The following is a 16,139-nucleotide window of genomic DNA, read 5'->3' on the forward strand; positions in this document are numbered from 1 at the left end:
GTGTAATTTTTTTTTTTACAATCATTTAGGACTTCATAACATGTTACTTAAAAGAATCTGATTGGCATTAGATGTTTTATTTCTAAATTGGAAGTTAAGTGATGATGGGGGAAAGTATGCATTAGAGCGAACACTATAGCAATGCAAGGATCTGATACCCAGCTAAGCTATTACTGTGCCATTCAGATAAGAGAAAGCTCTGTGGGTAAATATGAGGATTCTAAAAATACATTTCTCTCTTGTGCTTTCTGAGAAAAAGACTTGAGAAAGAATCTAACTAAAAACTGACACAAAAGAAAGTTTATAACTATAGTTAACTTTAAACAAATTATGTTAGCATGAAAGAGTGTGTAATTGAAGAGACAAAAATGACTCATAAGGGAAATTAAAATGTTTCATCTGGTATTTGTTAGTGAGCAGTGAGAAAGGAAAAGTAAAAATACTTCAAAGTTTTTATCTTTTAAGAGTGTAGCAGGGGAAGAATGGGAAAGTACAGTACAACTCCCAAATTAAAAAAAAGAAAAAGAAAGAAAGAAAAGAAAGAAAAAGAGGAAGCTAACTATAATATTGACCAAACAAGTTAATAGAAAAAAAGAAAAATATATAAAATAAGTAAATATAAAAGAGGATAATATAAATAAAATCAAGTTTATTAATTGTTACAACAAATATTGATGGGCTGAATTCTCTTACTAAAAAAAATAATAATAAAAGAGAGATTATTGGAGAAAATAAAATATAAAATAAAACCCAGGTCAAATCCTTAAGTCACTGCTACTTTTAACGAATCAAGGGGATTATTATGAGAATGACTGAATGGAGACTGATAAATATTTTATACCTCCTGAGCAGATGAAGCAGGATTTGCCAAAAATGAAGAGGGCCAAAAAAATCACAGCCTTGCTGGAGTATGCTGAGATAATTTTTTCTCATTCCTGGCAGAATATCTGGAAAGACATTGATGTGGAAGGTGAATTTTAAGTTTCCTGTCTCAGTGATTTTCAATAGAACTAAATTCTTCTCTAGAGTGGGAAGGACACTGATCCAAGGAGCTTCCGACCCATGATGCCTGGCTCCAAGCTTTCAGAGCAGGCTTTGGCAAGCTCTGCTTCGAGCTTAACCTAAAGAAGTCCAACCCACACAGGGTTTTCTCAGCGACTGAATAAAGAAAGGAACAAAGCTGAGTTCCATTTACAAGAGGAGCTAGGCATACACAGAGATATTACAGCAGCAATAGCTGAGACAGAGATTTGTTTCAAGACACAGAAATCCTGATCAAAACTTTGTAGATTTGGGGGAAGCCAAGTGGCTTTAAGAATCTAACATTAATTTGAGAGAACTCCAAAATGCCAACAAATCACCACTCACTCCCCTAATGTGTCCCCAGTATGCTATCCTTAGGTCCACACAGAGAAAGTTACTCTCAGAAAAAGAAACCCAACTTCATAGCACACTGGAAAGCGGACGGCCTTGCATCAGAATGAAACACTTCTTCCCCACTAGGAATTTTGAAAATCACATGTTCTCTTTCTGCCATGCTTCTGTGAAAAAGGAAATGTCATGATGAACTAAACCCACTGGGAAATATCTACAGATTGTAATGCATAGGTTAGGCCACACTTTTAGAGTCTTGTGGAATCCGAGAGCAATGAGGAGTAAAGTTCTTGGGCATCCACAATAGCTTCATGGGCTTCCATTTCCCTCACATGCCAGCTGCAAACACAGGATTAATTGTGACAGCTGTCACCAATACAGACTAGTGACCATTCTACTGATCTGTCATCTAGCATGGCCACATTTGCTCAGAGCAACCATGTGAACTGTGAGGGCTTAAACAATGTGTTCATAGGGATTAGAATAGTGAGGAGGTCATCAGACTACATTACCTATAGTAACTGACTCCATCCAGCTGTCTTTGAACCAGGTATCTTTTCCTTCCCAATTTGTGAAAGAAAAAAAAAAAACTCTTTTTAGGTTTAATCTGTCTTTGTGAAATTTCTCCCAGGCCGATTTTGTGTCTGATCTTTGATGGAGAGCATTAGAAGTCTGATACATTGCATAAGATATATTGGTGCTTAGCCGCATCTAGAAAACATGTAAATGTTCTTTGCAGGAATGTGAACTTAGTAGAGATTATGGGACATAATATTGTGAGGTATTAATCTGTACATTTTATTCTTTATATATTCCTATTCCTTTCCACCCCTGCTCTAGCAGATGGCAAATTTCTTCAAGCAGACAATCCAGAGTATGCTCCAGGAGGAAGGGGCAGAGGAGGGGCAGAGAAGTAAGGCACATCTTTGGGTCCTGAAGTGGAGGAACCTGAACCAGCACACACCCAGAGAAGTGGCCGCACTGGAGCACAGTCCCCCTCACAATATTCTCACTGCCTCTGTGTGACATGAAAGGGGCTGGGGAGCCCAGTCCTGAAATGTAATAGGCATCTCTTCTGTTTATATTTACAACCAAGGCACAAAGGACTCTTGTCCACATTCTATACCATTAATATCTTGGTAGCAGCTAAGTTCCCAAGAGCTAGAAGTGGAGGAGAAAAACACCAAAAGGGAGATCGTTTCCTCTAGCCTGATAGATCAGGAGCTTAAATCCAAAATCCAGTTGTCACAGCTAAAAAACAAAATGACATTCCTTGCACACTTGACCTTTACAGCCTGAAGTTCATATGCACTACATGCAAGTATTTTAAATTGTGCGCCCAGTGAACAACACTGAAGACAATATTGTCTCCAAAAATGCATGGGATGTTCACATAACTTGCCAGTGTAATGTGCCATAAGCGTATATTCCTTTTAAAAAACAGAAATCATAGCATCCATATTATCTGACAACAATGCAATAAAATAAAAATTAGAAATCAAAGAATTTAACCATCCTAACTTCATTAAAAACTATTAATTTGGAAACTATAATAGGTATCTTTAAGTAGTTATTTTATTATAAAGGAAATAAACAAAACATTAAATTATGTGACGAAGACAAAAATAGAGTAGTACATATTCAAATATTCATGAAGAGAGGAAACAGTAAACAGAGAAAAAAATATAGCCTTCAATGAATTTATTAAAAAGTAAACAACACCATGTGAACTTCCTATTCTAGCATCTATGTGTGCGTACGATCCTGACCCAGAAAACCTAGCAAATCATCAGTTTTTACTGTGTACTGACTCTGATGAATCTTCATGAAAGATTGGGTCAAGTGGCATTATTAGTTGTGATGGTTAATTTTATGTCAACCTGGCAGGGCTAAGGGATGCCCAGATAGCTGATAGAACATTATTTCAGAGTGTGTTTGCGAGGCAGTTTATGTAAGAGATTAAATTTTGAATTTGCAGACTGAGTAAAGAGCATCGCTCTGGCCAATGTGAGTGGGCATCATCCAGTCCCTTGAGGGCCTAAACAGAAATGAAAAGTAAGAGAAGGTCAAATTTGCTCTCTGCTTGAGCTGGGGTATTCATCCTCCTCTGCCCTTGGACATCAGCACCCCTGGTTCTGGGGCCTTTCTGCTCCAACCAGGACTTAAAGCAATACCCCAACCCCGACTCCCCTGTCTTTGGACTTGGACTAAATTACACCACTGGCTTTCCTAGTTCTCCAGCTTGCAGACAGCAGATCGTGGGCCTCCATCATCAAAGGAGCCAGTGCCTATGATAAATCTCCATAAAGGACAAACTATTGGTTCTGTTTCTCTGGAGAACTCTGACTAATACATAAGTGAATTTATCCAATACTATAAACACAGTGGGGTTATTCATACATCATACGATTTTCCCTTACTGTTTTTCATTCCTGAACCTTTGATAGACCCTAGTAAGCTGCTGAGTTAGAAATGCAGCAGTTAAAGCTGGAGTCAGATGTTGACCAAGACAAGTACAAATCTCAAACATACCCTCCCAATGTGCTAGCATTGCTCTCCCTCTGTGATTCTTTAAAGAAAGGATGTATAGTCTCCTCATCTTTATTGTTGCTTATATTTTATGCATATATCAGCCTTCTTATCTCTTACTTTCCTAAAACAAAAAACATCTCTCTATTCCCTTACAGATTTGATCAATGTGCTAAAATATTTAATACTCCATTAAAAGACCAAATTCCACTTTGTGGAGTTAAAACTTGACCTCCCTAGTCTTGCCATATTTTGTGATTAATATTGACAAAAACTGAAAAGCATAGTATCCTAAATTTGATTTATCAATATATGATATTGATATCGATAATATATATCAATATATTTAAATAATCTAGCAAAGTTTGAATGCTTTCAACTATACTTTACTATAATTCACTTCGTTTCGTATTTTCAGAATCACAATTAAGTTTACACACTTTTTTTTAGCCCCTATATGAGAGAGCTGTTCAGTAATTTTAATAGCATTCCTGTCGTTTTTTCCCCTATCTGATGCTGGCTAAAATTCATTTAGTCCTATTTTCTTTAGTGGGGAATAATTTCAGGGTTTGAAATATAACACTAGGTGTATGTGTTAGATTGTTTGATGTGATTATTAGAAATTGCCTTGGAGGTATCTGTGGAATCTTAGTTTTTTTGTTTTTGGTTTTTTTCTTTTTTTTTTTTTTGGTGTATACTAATATTCACAACTCTACCCATAATAACCAAAAACTAGAAACAACTCAATTTAATATTTATTAACTTAAGAATAAATATTCATTAACATGCGGATAAAATAGCATGGAACACATACGTAAAACAACACGGACTACGTTGGCTGCTACCCAGCAGTGAAAAGGAATGGGCTGTTCCTGTGTCTAAAACATGCATGTCTCAAAAGGATTAGGCTAGAGGAGAAGCCAGACACAGACCACATACTATGTAACTCCATTTGCAGAAGACCCTAGAAATCCCACAGTTGTGATGACAGTTAGTGGTTAGTGGTTACAAACGGGAACATGAGAACTTTCAGGGTGACAGACTGTTCTGTATTTTGTTCATGGTCATTACACATGGTTGTATACACTTGTGAAAACCTGTGCATTTAAAATGGTTTAGCTTTACTGTATGTATATTTTTCCTCAATAAACATGATTAAAAAATAAAAATAGTAAGGAACATGGAGCCCCAGATACTAGAACTGGAACTGACTCCATCACCGAGAAGGGAAATCCATTTCCTGAGCATCATAATTTCTTTTGTAATATCTCCTAGGCTTCCTTTACAGGTATTGAGGATTCATATTTAAATCAGAGAGAGAGAGACTGTGATACAAATCCCAAAACACACAAATGCTATGGCCATCTTATGATAACATAAACAATACTGTCTCTTGCTTTACTGGTGTATAAGAAGGCTCTCAGCTGTGTAAAAGGAAACCAGAGTGGTTAAACGGATCAGGGTCTATTTTTCTCCCGTGGCGGGAAGTCCTGAGTTTGGTGGTGTAGGTCTGGTGTTCTTGTTCAAACATGTTATTGTAGATGGAGACTCTGTCTCCTCATCTTCCTCAGAGTTTGGGCTTTTGTCTTCTGGCTTGTCACCTCATGGTCACAAGATAGCTGCTCCAAACCTAGACATCATACCCATTGTCTAGGCAGGAAAAGGGAGGAAGACAAAGAGGGAGAATGGCTTTTCTTCATGAGATGCTGTCCTTTTATTTGGGAATTAAAGCCTTTTTGGACTTTGTAGTGGATTTCCCCTCACGACTCCTTAGGCAGGATTTCTTGCACACCACTGGGCCATTGGTGGCCCAGGGGATGCAAATCCCGTGACTGCTTTAGACTAAGCACATTAAAGGCCTTCTGTTCTGAGATCAAGAGATGTCTGTGTGTACTGGGAAATGGAGGGCCCCTGTTAGCAAGAAAGCGAGGAGATGGCTTTGGACAGGGAGTGAACAGGCTCTTCCTCACCTACCTTTTGTTATTCACATGCATTGCTGTGTTCCCCAATGAGATTATGTAATAAACATGTAAGAGAAGACCATATCATAATTTTCCATGGGTCAGATTCCTTCACATAGTGTTATGCACATACTGAGAGTATTTAACTTTGTTTATAAAGTCCTTTCTCCTAGATTATCTTATTTGATCCTCAGAGCAACACTGTGCGGTAAGTATTGAAAATTTTAGCCTGAATTTCCACATGAGGAAGTTGAATAGAGAGGTTAAAGCATTTGCCAAGACATGGTGGAACAGAAGCTCGTTGGGTTCAAAGTCAGTGCTGGTTCCACGACATCACACTGGAGGGGCTGGGGAAGGACACTCACTAAAGGCTCCCAGGTTACACCGCTGCCCCCAGACCAGAGGAAGCAAAGAGCTGGGGAGTCTCTTGATGTGCCACTCGATGGCTCCAGCAGCTACTGGCAGGGCCAAGCCAGTGTGAGCTGGGCAAAAGGATAGGGAAGGAGCTGAGTCACCCAGATGGCAGCGGGGCCCTGTGGTCAGAAAGTGGAGCTACACTGCTAGACACCCAGGCAGCACACAGCAGACGTAGAGAGAGTGCTGATTGGTGCCTGGAGACCTGGCAGAACACAGAGAAGGGGCAGAGAGCCAGCAAAGCAGTGCAGAGCTTTCTCTGAGCTGTCTGGGAGTGGCAGTAAGGTGACCTGTCTTAGCTTATTTTTTCTTCAAAAGAGGAGCCTTTCAGAGACCTACAGTAATGTGATGTGACAACCTTTCACCTTCAATTCTAAGACGTTAACTCAAATTTATAGGAAAATAACAACAAAATAAATTTAAGGAAATTTGAAGAAATCTATTGATTTTTTAAAGAGCAAAATATACTGTAATAGAAAACCAATACATTGTGATCACAAAAATGTACCTTAGTGATCTCTGACTCCCCGCCAGGAGTGTAATCGCTAACGGCCCAGTGGCTGCCCTTTGAAATCCCTCACTGCGTTCCAGCTGAAGCCACACTTTGCAGGAGCTCCTAACCAATGGCCCAGAGTAACCAGGGAGCCTAAGGCCTGATCCCTGGGAGGCGGCACTCCTCGGAGGGGTGACTTTGGCTTGGAAACTCCCTGATAGCCTTGCCATGTGTTTTCTTAGAATTGCATTATAGTCAAAGATACTTCCACCCAACCTTCCTCCTTTCACTTTCTCCTTCCCTAGGTATTAAAACCGCACCATGGTCTGAGGGCTCTCCCAGACGACCCAATTCCTCCCACTTCCTCCCACTTCCTTTCACAGGCTTTATTCCTAACAAATCGCTTGCACTCCTAACCTGGTTTTGTCAATAAAGGTGGTTAATATGTATAATATTTTGTATGGTAAATATTGCAAAGGAGTAAAATAAAGTAGAGAAGGGATAAGATGTGCTGGTGCGTGGGTGGAGGCTGTCGAAATTTCAGATAAAGTGGTCCGAAAGGATTCACTGAAAAGGTGATATATTAAGTTTTGACCTCAAGGAACCGAGAGAATGGGCCCTATAAATATATGAATTTATCAGGGAAACATCACTCAAGACAGAACAGCAAAATGCCGTAAGCCTGAAGCATGAAGCAGGTGTGCTTACTGTGTCTGAGAAACAGCAAGGAAGCGTCTTTGCTGGAGGGACCTAGGGGAGAATGGGAGAATGGGTGTTTGGCGTCTTAGGTCAGAAGGTTAACTGGATAGCACATCTTTTAGGTTTTGTAGGTCCTAGGAAGTTTTATTTTTCAATAAGTGAAATGCAATGATCTATATGTAACAGGATCACTCTGACTCCTGTGTTGAAACTAGACTGCATAGAATCAGAGGCTAAAGCAGAGAAACCTGTTAGGAAGCTATTCCAATATTCGAGAAGAGATTAGGGTGGATTGCAGCAAATTGAGAACAGTGCAGATTTCGATAAGTGGATATATCCTTAATATATTTTGGAATTAAAACTGACAGGATATGCCAACACCTTAGAAGTGAGGTGTGAGAAAAAAGAAGAATCAAAATTAATTTCCTTTTTTCCTGAGTAAGTAGTTGCCTAGAATTATTATCTATTGATTTGAATAGAGAGAGAGAGAGAAAGAGGATGGTTGGGGGCAGGGGTCTTCAGGAATTTAATTGTGACTATGTGAACTTTGAGACATTTTTTTTAGATATCCAAGTGAAACTGCCCATTAAGCATTTAAATTCCATGTTGGAAGTTTAGAAGAGAGGCCTGGCTAAATATTTATGTTGGAGAGTCATTTTTCATTTTGATGTCAGGATAATAAAAGGGATCATTAAGAAAAGTTGTGAATTAAACAAAATATGTCCAACCACTAAAACTTTGCAGGCAGGGAAAGCAGTCTGGGGAATTTGGAGGAAGACACAAAGGAAAGTAAGAAGAAGCAGAATGTGAAGGAGAACCAGCAAGTGTCCAGGAAACAGGAAATTGTCTATGGATGATCAGAGTTATGTGTGTTACCTTGCTGATGAGTCACGCGAGGTGAGCTCAGAGAACTGACATTGGAGGGATTGATCACTTAGAGCATTTTCAGCGAAACAGGAGGAGCAAAACCTAAAACTGGGAGGAAAGAAACTCAAGACAGCAAACAATGTGAAATTGTTTCAGGGAGTTCTCCTTAACAGGAGGGAGAGGAATGGGCCAGTAGCTGAAGGGAGGAGTGAAGACAAGGGAAAAAAATGCAAGGGCAAATTAAGAGCTTATTTTTAAATTGTCTTTCTGGTCATCAACATGGGAAATGGCTATTTTAAAGAAATCATCTTGACAACTAGAGGCCACAGATTTCTCTTTCATGGAAGTACAGAGCAACTTCTGTGCTAAAACAATACCACACAGTTTTAAAAAGGCTGTTCCACATGTGCTGTGAGTCTATGGTAACAACAGGATAACCTTAAGTCAAAAAATTTTGAAAATTCTGTTTCCTTTTGCTTTTGAAGCTAAGAAACAAACCCATAGTACGTTAAACTAAATCAGTAGTCCTACACCAGGGATGTGTTGACCACCCTTGGGACATCTGGCAATGTCTGGAGACAGTTTTGGTTGTCACAATTCGGGAGGGGGTGCTGAGACATCTAGTAGGGTGGAGCCCAGGGAGGCTGCTGAACATCCTACAACAAACGGAAGCACTCACAGCAAAGAATAATCCAGCCCCAGATGCCAACAATGCTGCATTTGGAAAACCTTGTTACAGATGCAGAAAGGCAACATAGGGAGTTAAAATAACTAACATTCCTCAGATGAAACTCTGACATATTATACGTCTATCAAAAGAGAGACCATGTCCCTCAAGAGGAAAGGTGGTAAGTCTCAGACTCAACGAAACACGAGCTCTTCAAATGCCACTGTTGGCAATGACTACCAACAGGGCCCAGAAGGGAGGGGAACTTCCTCAACAGACTTAACTCCTACTGCTAAGGGCAACTCTCCAGAGAAAGGAAGTCAATCAACTGTGTTATCCTGGATACACATAGTTTATCTGACAGACTCCCATTGTTCTGATTTATTAGTTCTTAATATGTGTTTAGACTGCAAATTGGCTTCCCATGGGGGGGTTGCGTATCACAGGAAGAAAATACATTCATCACAGGTAGACAGATATACTGGTCCTGGTAACAATAAAATGTATTAAACCATATAAGTTATTTTGTATTATAATCTGTTATCCATATAACTTTAGTAAGTTAGGCAGAACACTGACCAGTTCTTACAAGGATTACTGTCCATATTTTATATTATTTTTAAAGTGTTCTATAATCCACATCACTTTTTTGCATTGGTTAAGTCACATCCATCTTTGAAATCTGCACCAACTCTCAAAGAGCTGAAACAGTAACATTTCTGAAACTTTAATGCTAATGTCCAAATTCTGGGTCACACAAAATTCACCAGGGAAAGTGATATCACTTTCCTGAGAAATAATCAATTGTTCCTTGATTTCACTGTGTCTGGACCAATCATGTTCCTTAAAGTTCCACAAATGGTTCTTTAAAAATCTATGCTTTATTCATGTACTCTGTATTGTATGTATGTTCTATCATGTGTACCCTATGATGGCTTCAGGGGAAACATTAATATGTTAGTCACTTTAAAAATGCAAAAATATTAATGAGCACACATTTTCTTTCCTGAATTTTTCTCTGCTTATAAAAGACATATAAGATCCCTTGACATTAATTGAGTTACTAAATTTCTCAGAGCCATTTCTGTCAAAGCTGGTAATAATTTCACAGGTACATAATTATATTAAGCTCCCTCTCAATCTAGCATCTATCAGGGACTTGTTCTGTTTGGAAAAATAAAAATAAAAAGGTGATGACTCAAGTAAATTCTGTTTCCTGTTATTGAATAACTGCTCCTTAATCTTATCCTCAGCTGGTGGAAAAATCTATCTACTTAATTTTATTAGTAAATGATTTTGTGGTATCCGACCACATCTAATACATCTAATAAGAAGAAGATAGCATATAAATTTCCAGGAAATATCAAGTGTGGGTACTGAGTATTAATTCAAGACAACGTCTGAAGGAATTTATAACAGTGCTCGGGGAAGTAGCTGGACCAACAAGCCCTGTTTTACCGATTATGCCAGCACCATGAACCTCAATATTGTTAAATATTCAGTAGTTAACAGAAGTTCTTTCCCTAGCATTCATTTTCAGAACAAAATTCCAAAGCTGTTAAAAGCTGAACCCGCCATAAAACAGCAATGGCATTTAGATGAATGGTGGAAATACACATGTAAAGGTCATTTTAAGAGTGTGAAGGCCAAGCCTTTCTCAGTCTCACGAATTAAAATTGTGTGAGATCTCTACTGTGTAAAATTATATTTTAAAGAGCATATTGTAACATGGGTTGCTTCTTTTTGTTGTCTCCAATATCAGCCGGACAAAGGAAAAATAAAAGTATCTATACATAGCAGCAACTTGTGGATCAGCTCCCAGAGATCCAAATAAAGGGGTTGAGCAGGGTGCAGCACTGGGAATCCACTGTCAGCACTACGCGTAATTCCACATCATGCTGGGTGAGCTTCAGCCCAACTAGTAGACATAGATCAGATCAAGAAAGAACTTCTGCAGCAAAGCTGAGGCAGCAGCCTCACCGCGCACCCTGCACCTTGGAACAGCAGACTCAGAAAGCAGCCCCTCCCATCTTAATCACACCATCTAGGGAAGCTGGAAGAAACTCTTTTTATAGCTGAAATATCACCTTGCACAGCCCAAGGGGGTAGAGGCCCAGAAGTCAACACACAACCAAATAAGACATTTCAGACCCTAGTTTTATGGCCCTATTTTTCTGAAGAGTCTGTAATAATTGATTCCATTGTTTCTCCCTGGGCATCTCAGTCACCATAAAAGTCATCATTTATCATTTTGCCACAGTTTTCCATAAGTTTATTTATAATATCTCCTTGTCCTCCATCCCTTTTTCTCTCTCCAGTACCTTTGCACTATAGGCTCATCAACTTCTGCTCTTAGCACAGTCACTTTGTCTTCAACACCATCACAGAAAAAAAATATATATATACACATATATATATATATACACACACACACACACACACACACACGACTGAATCACTATGCTGTACACCAGAAACTAACAACATTGTAAATCAACTATACTTCAACAACAGCAACAAACAAGAACATCAGATTTCTGTGACCTATTGAACATCTTAAACTTGCTACGTATTGTATGACTACCCCCTTTCCTAACAGCCTGTTTCCCACCACCTGTTAGTTATCACCTTCCATTGCCAAACCCTGAACATCACTGCTACGAGAACTTGCTGCACCACTTCTGAAATCCCAATTTTCCAATCTCATTTTCTGGTCTCTTTCCCTATAACTCACTCTCTTTAATATCTTTAACAATATTTAGACTTTTTGGAAATAGCCAATATATTGATTCCACTGATTTATATTTCCTACTCTGCCCATTCTGTTTTATACTCTTTCTTGTCCACCTTAAGTTCCATGACCTATCTTTTGCTATTATTTACAGAGCAGTTCTATCAGTAAACCCTAATCTACCCTGAGCAGGGGCCAGCAGTGCATTCAGAATCATAAGCTAACATTGGCCTGATTGACACTACAGGACAATTCCTGCAGATTGGCTGGATAACTATAGGATTCCCAGGCAACTAAAATCTAAAATATTCATGATTGTGAAGACAGAGGGGAGATGAAATTGTGTCAAACAGTATGGTGAAGACAAATACTGGAAAACAGAGCATTTCTTCACAGGGCCAAATTAGAATCGTACTAGAAAATAACTTTAGAAAAGCATTTGACAAAAATTTCATCCCACTGAATTTGTAGGGTAGAATATAAAATTCATATAAACATATGTGGATTTGAACATTACATTCCATAAGGATGCAGTGTGCTTTTAATTTTAAAAGTAACTGGCATCTATTTAAAAATTAAAACAAAAAAAAATTTTTAAGTATATGAAACTAAACAAATGGCGTCAAGGTGCTGGAAAGTGGTTTCAATTTACAGAAATCTTAGGAAAAGTCATACTAGTAGAACTTCAGAACAATACACTTATCAGTTGTATTCTAAAGAGATTAGGATTATTAAGTTAATATTTAAATTTGTACAGAAGAAAAATAGCCAAGAAATGACAACCAGTTACAGTAAACATAGAATATATTAATATTTACTGTACACATAGCCACCAGAGGAAAAAAGCCTATTTTGAGCCATTGTAGATAGTATATAATATTTTAAAATTTAATTTTAGTAATAGATGTGCTATCATAATTACTTTTGGAATCACACTGACTGATTTTTTCAATTCCATAAATTTCCTAAGAATTTATTTTTAAAAAAAACCCTTTCATACATTTTGCTCTACCAAATGGTAGGTGGAAGAATTCTCTAATTATGTACCAAAGTACAAAGTAGTGTGGTGTGTGAGGGGGTGTGATCCATAATCTTTATTTCATGACTGGTAGTGCTTATAGAAATTTTCAAAACTGTAAGGGAAAAAACCATAAATGAGTTATTTTCTACGTTAAAAAAATGTGCTAAATCATTTGTTAAAGTTCAGCAATGATTTTTTTGGCCAGATTACTCTGGAGGGAATCATCAGTGCCCATTAGGTTCCAACAAATGAAGAGATAGAAGGTAAGTAGAAAAAAAAAAAATACACCCCATCATTAGTGGAGGAAGAAAGAGCCTAATGAGAAATATGACCTGATTTAATTTGATCTTAAGTTCCTTTTTTAAAGCTTTGCAACCTTGGGCTGTGAATAATTAATAGACAAAGTCCTTCTGAGTTCCTTCTTTCTGCTAATGTCAGTAAGATGCTGGAATCAGTTAGTAGGCAGAGATTTCCTCTCCGTGTCATTCATTTTTTAATTTGTCACCTAGTCCAATTATTTTTCTTAGTTTGTGAAACTTCTTTTTTAAATTTCCCTGAAATTCCAATATTGTTCCACTTAAAACCATATAAAATTTAAATGAGGTGCTATGATCAACAGAATTATGAAAAATATTAAGTGAATTAATGATTAGCTACCTTTGGGGACTGTTACTTATTTAAGCGAAAGGGAAAACAACAATGATCACTTCTAGGATGCTCAACACCACAGTACATGTCATTACAAATAGCAATCACACGTTTTCAAAATATTGACATTCAATTCTTCCTTTTGTAGTTTTTCTTTGATTATAGTAGGACAATATTCAATTTCAGACTTACAAAAAATTGCAGTAGTTGTGCAAAGAATTTCTGTGTCCTCTTTACCCAGATTTCCCAAATGTTAAAAGTTTTATTGTGTTTAACTCAAGATAGATTTTTTTTTTTGAGTCATGTGAGAGGAATTTACAGGCAAGGTGTCTATTATTCCTAAATGCTTTATCTTCTGTTTTCAAAAATCAAGACACTCTTTAACGTAACTTTAGACTAGTTATCATAATCAGAAAATTAACATTGTAAGATAATATATAATCTTCAATATTTAATTAGATTTAACAGTTTGATAATTATCTCCATAATACTTTATAGAAAATTCCAGACTTAAATTCAACTTAAATTCAGTTGTCATTGCTTTTTAATCTCCTTAATCCAAGACAGTTTGTCCAACTTTCTTTGTGTGTCATGAGACTGATTTTTCAAACAGTAGGTCTGTTACTTTGTAGAACATCCTTTAGGCATGGTTTATTTGACATTTAGATTGTGTATATATATATATATTTAGAGAGAGAGAGAGAGAGAAGAGTATCACATTCCTGATGTTGAATCCTTTTCCGTGCATCGTATCAGGAGGAACATGATTTTGTTTTATCACTTGCTGGTGATAGTCCGGCTTTGATCACTTGACTAAGACGGTGTCTGCCAATTTTCTTCATTATAAAAATGAGTATATTTCCCATTGTAATTAAACACGTCTTGTGGAAGGATGCTGCAGGAGGAATTTTGAGTCTATGTAGGTTTCGTTACCCTTCAAATTTTCACCACTAGTTTTAGCATCCATTAATGACTATTGCCGAAATCAATTATTATGAGAACCAAGTGATTTTAGGCCAAGGGCAGGAAAAGTAAAAGACATGCTTAGAATATCTTTGTAGTGACAGAAAGTAAGATAGCACTTAGAGATTAATAAAGGCATCTCAAAGAATACAGAAGCCATTTAAAGGGACTCCACTGGCCAAAATTGGGACAATTTGAGCATCAAAATAAGTAATACTAGTAAAGACTAGTCATCATGACTAAAATAAGAATCAATCAGACCATTCTGAAACAAATAAATTAAGAGAAAGGTTTTCCTTACAGTAGATATTCAATCAATCAATACAGAAAAAGTAATGGAATTTAAAAAGTCATCATATGAAGAGTTTTAATAAGGAATAGCATCCATGCTAGGGCTTCAGAGAAAGAAAGAGAATATCATCAAAAATCTAAATTCTACAGATGTTGAATTACAAGGTCACTGAAGAAGAAGTTTGTGTACTTTTTACAATTTTGTCTAAGATGAATTCTGTTCCAGGTTTAGATCTAATTTGAAATGCCATTCCTGGGATGATTTGAAGTTAAATAAGATGTAATCTTAAAAGCATGCCGAGTTGTAACCAGGAAAATAGAATGGACTTCAATGGAAAATCATCAAGGATGATGCAGCTGGCTGTTTTCCAGTTAGCAAGATCTCATAAACCTGCTAGAACTCTTAGAATCGTTGTCATACTCCTCTAGCTAGTGAAGTTAATATGCAAGAATATAAGTGTACAACTATCCCTCTAATGAGAAAGAGAACATGACTTCCATAACTGAGATCTGCTGGCCTTCACTGAAAACTAGCGTATTCCAAGGACTTAATCAAATTTACTAAAAATAGACATGCATAGGACATAGGATCATTTCAGATAGGTGTGTAGACGCTGTCTATGTAAAGACAAAGCATGCCTTTTGATCACTTGATGTGAGTGTAAGAAAAAGTGTGCATTCTTTTCCTGGAGAGACAGATCTGCTATCTTTGTCATCTGTTCTTTAAAGAGATAGGCAGACAAATTTCACTGCCTTTTATGAAATAAGTTCTGTTTGGCAAAAAAAAATGTGCACTTACTAGCATGATACGAGGTTAAGAAAATCCTAAATGTGCACTAACACGTGGTGGGATGCAGGAGGGAGAACAGACTTTATTTTCCTTCTTGATCCACAAGTTATAGAAGGCACCCAATAGAAATCTAATATTGGGCTGTAACTGGAATATGGCATAAAGCAAGCATGACTGAATCACAGTCCCCAAGAAATGAAGCTGAACAATTGATGAAAAGTGAATGATTGTTTTGTAGATGAGTGCATCTGCAACAAACAGACTCAGACATAGTAAACAGTCTTAGGGTTACCAAGGGGAAGAGGGTGGGAAGGGATAAATTTGGGAGTTTGAGATTTGCAAATGTTAGCCACTATATATAAAAATAAATTAAAAAAAACTAATTTCTTTCATATAGCACAGGGAACTATATTCAATATATTGTAATAACCTTTAATAAAAAGAATGTGAAAACAAATTTATGTATGTATATCCATGACTGTTACATTGTGATGTAATGTACACCATAAATTGACTCATTATAACTGACTGTATATATATGTATATATATACATATATATATATAACAACAACAAAAGTGAATGCCTGGCAGAAATTAGTGGCCTAGGAATTAGAGGTATTACTGAGTTGGAATAGTATAGTATAAACGACTGTACTAGAATAAAACGTTCTCCCTTTGTAGTATTTTTCC

Source organism: Camelus bactrianus, chromosome 5 (assembly GCF_048773025.1).
Source record: "Camelus bactrianus isolate YW-2024 breed Bactrian camel chromosome 5, ASM4877302v1, whole genome shotgun sequence".
In the NCBI taxonomy this organism is placed as follows: Eukaryota; Metazoa; Chordata; class Mammalia; order Artiodactyla; family Camelidae; genus Camelus; species Camelus bactrianus.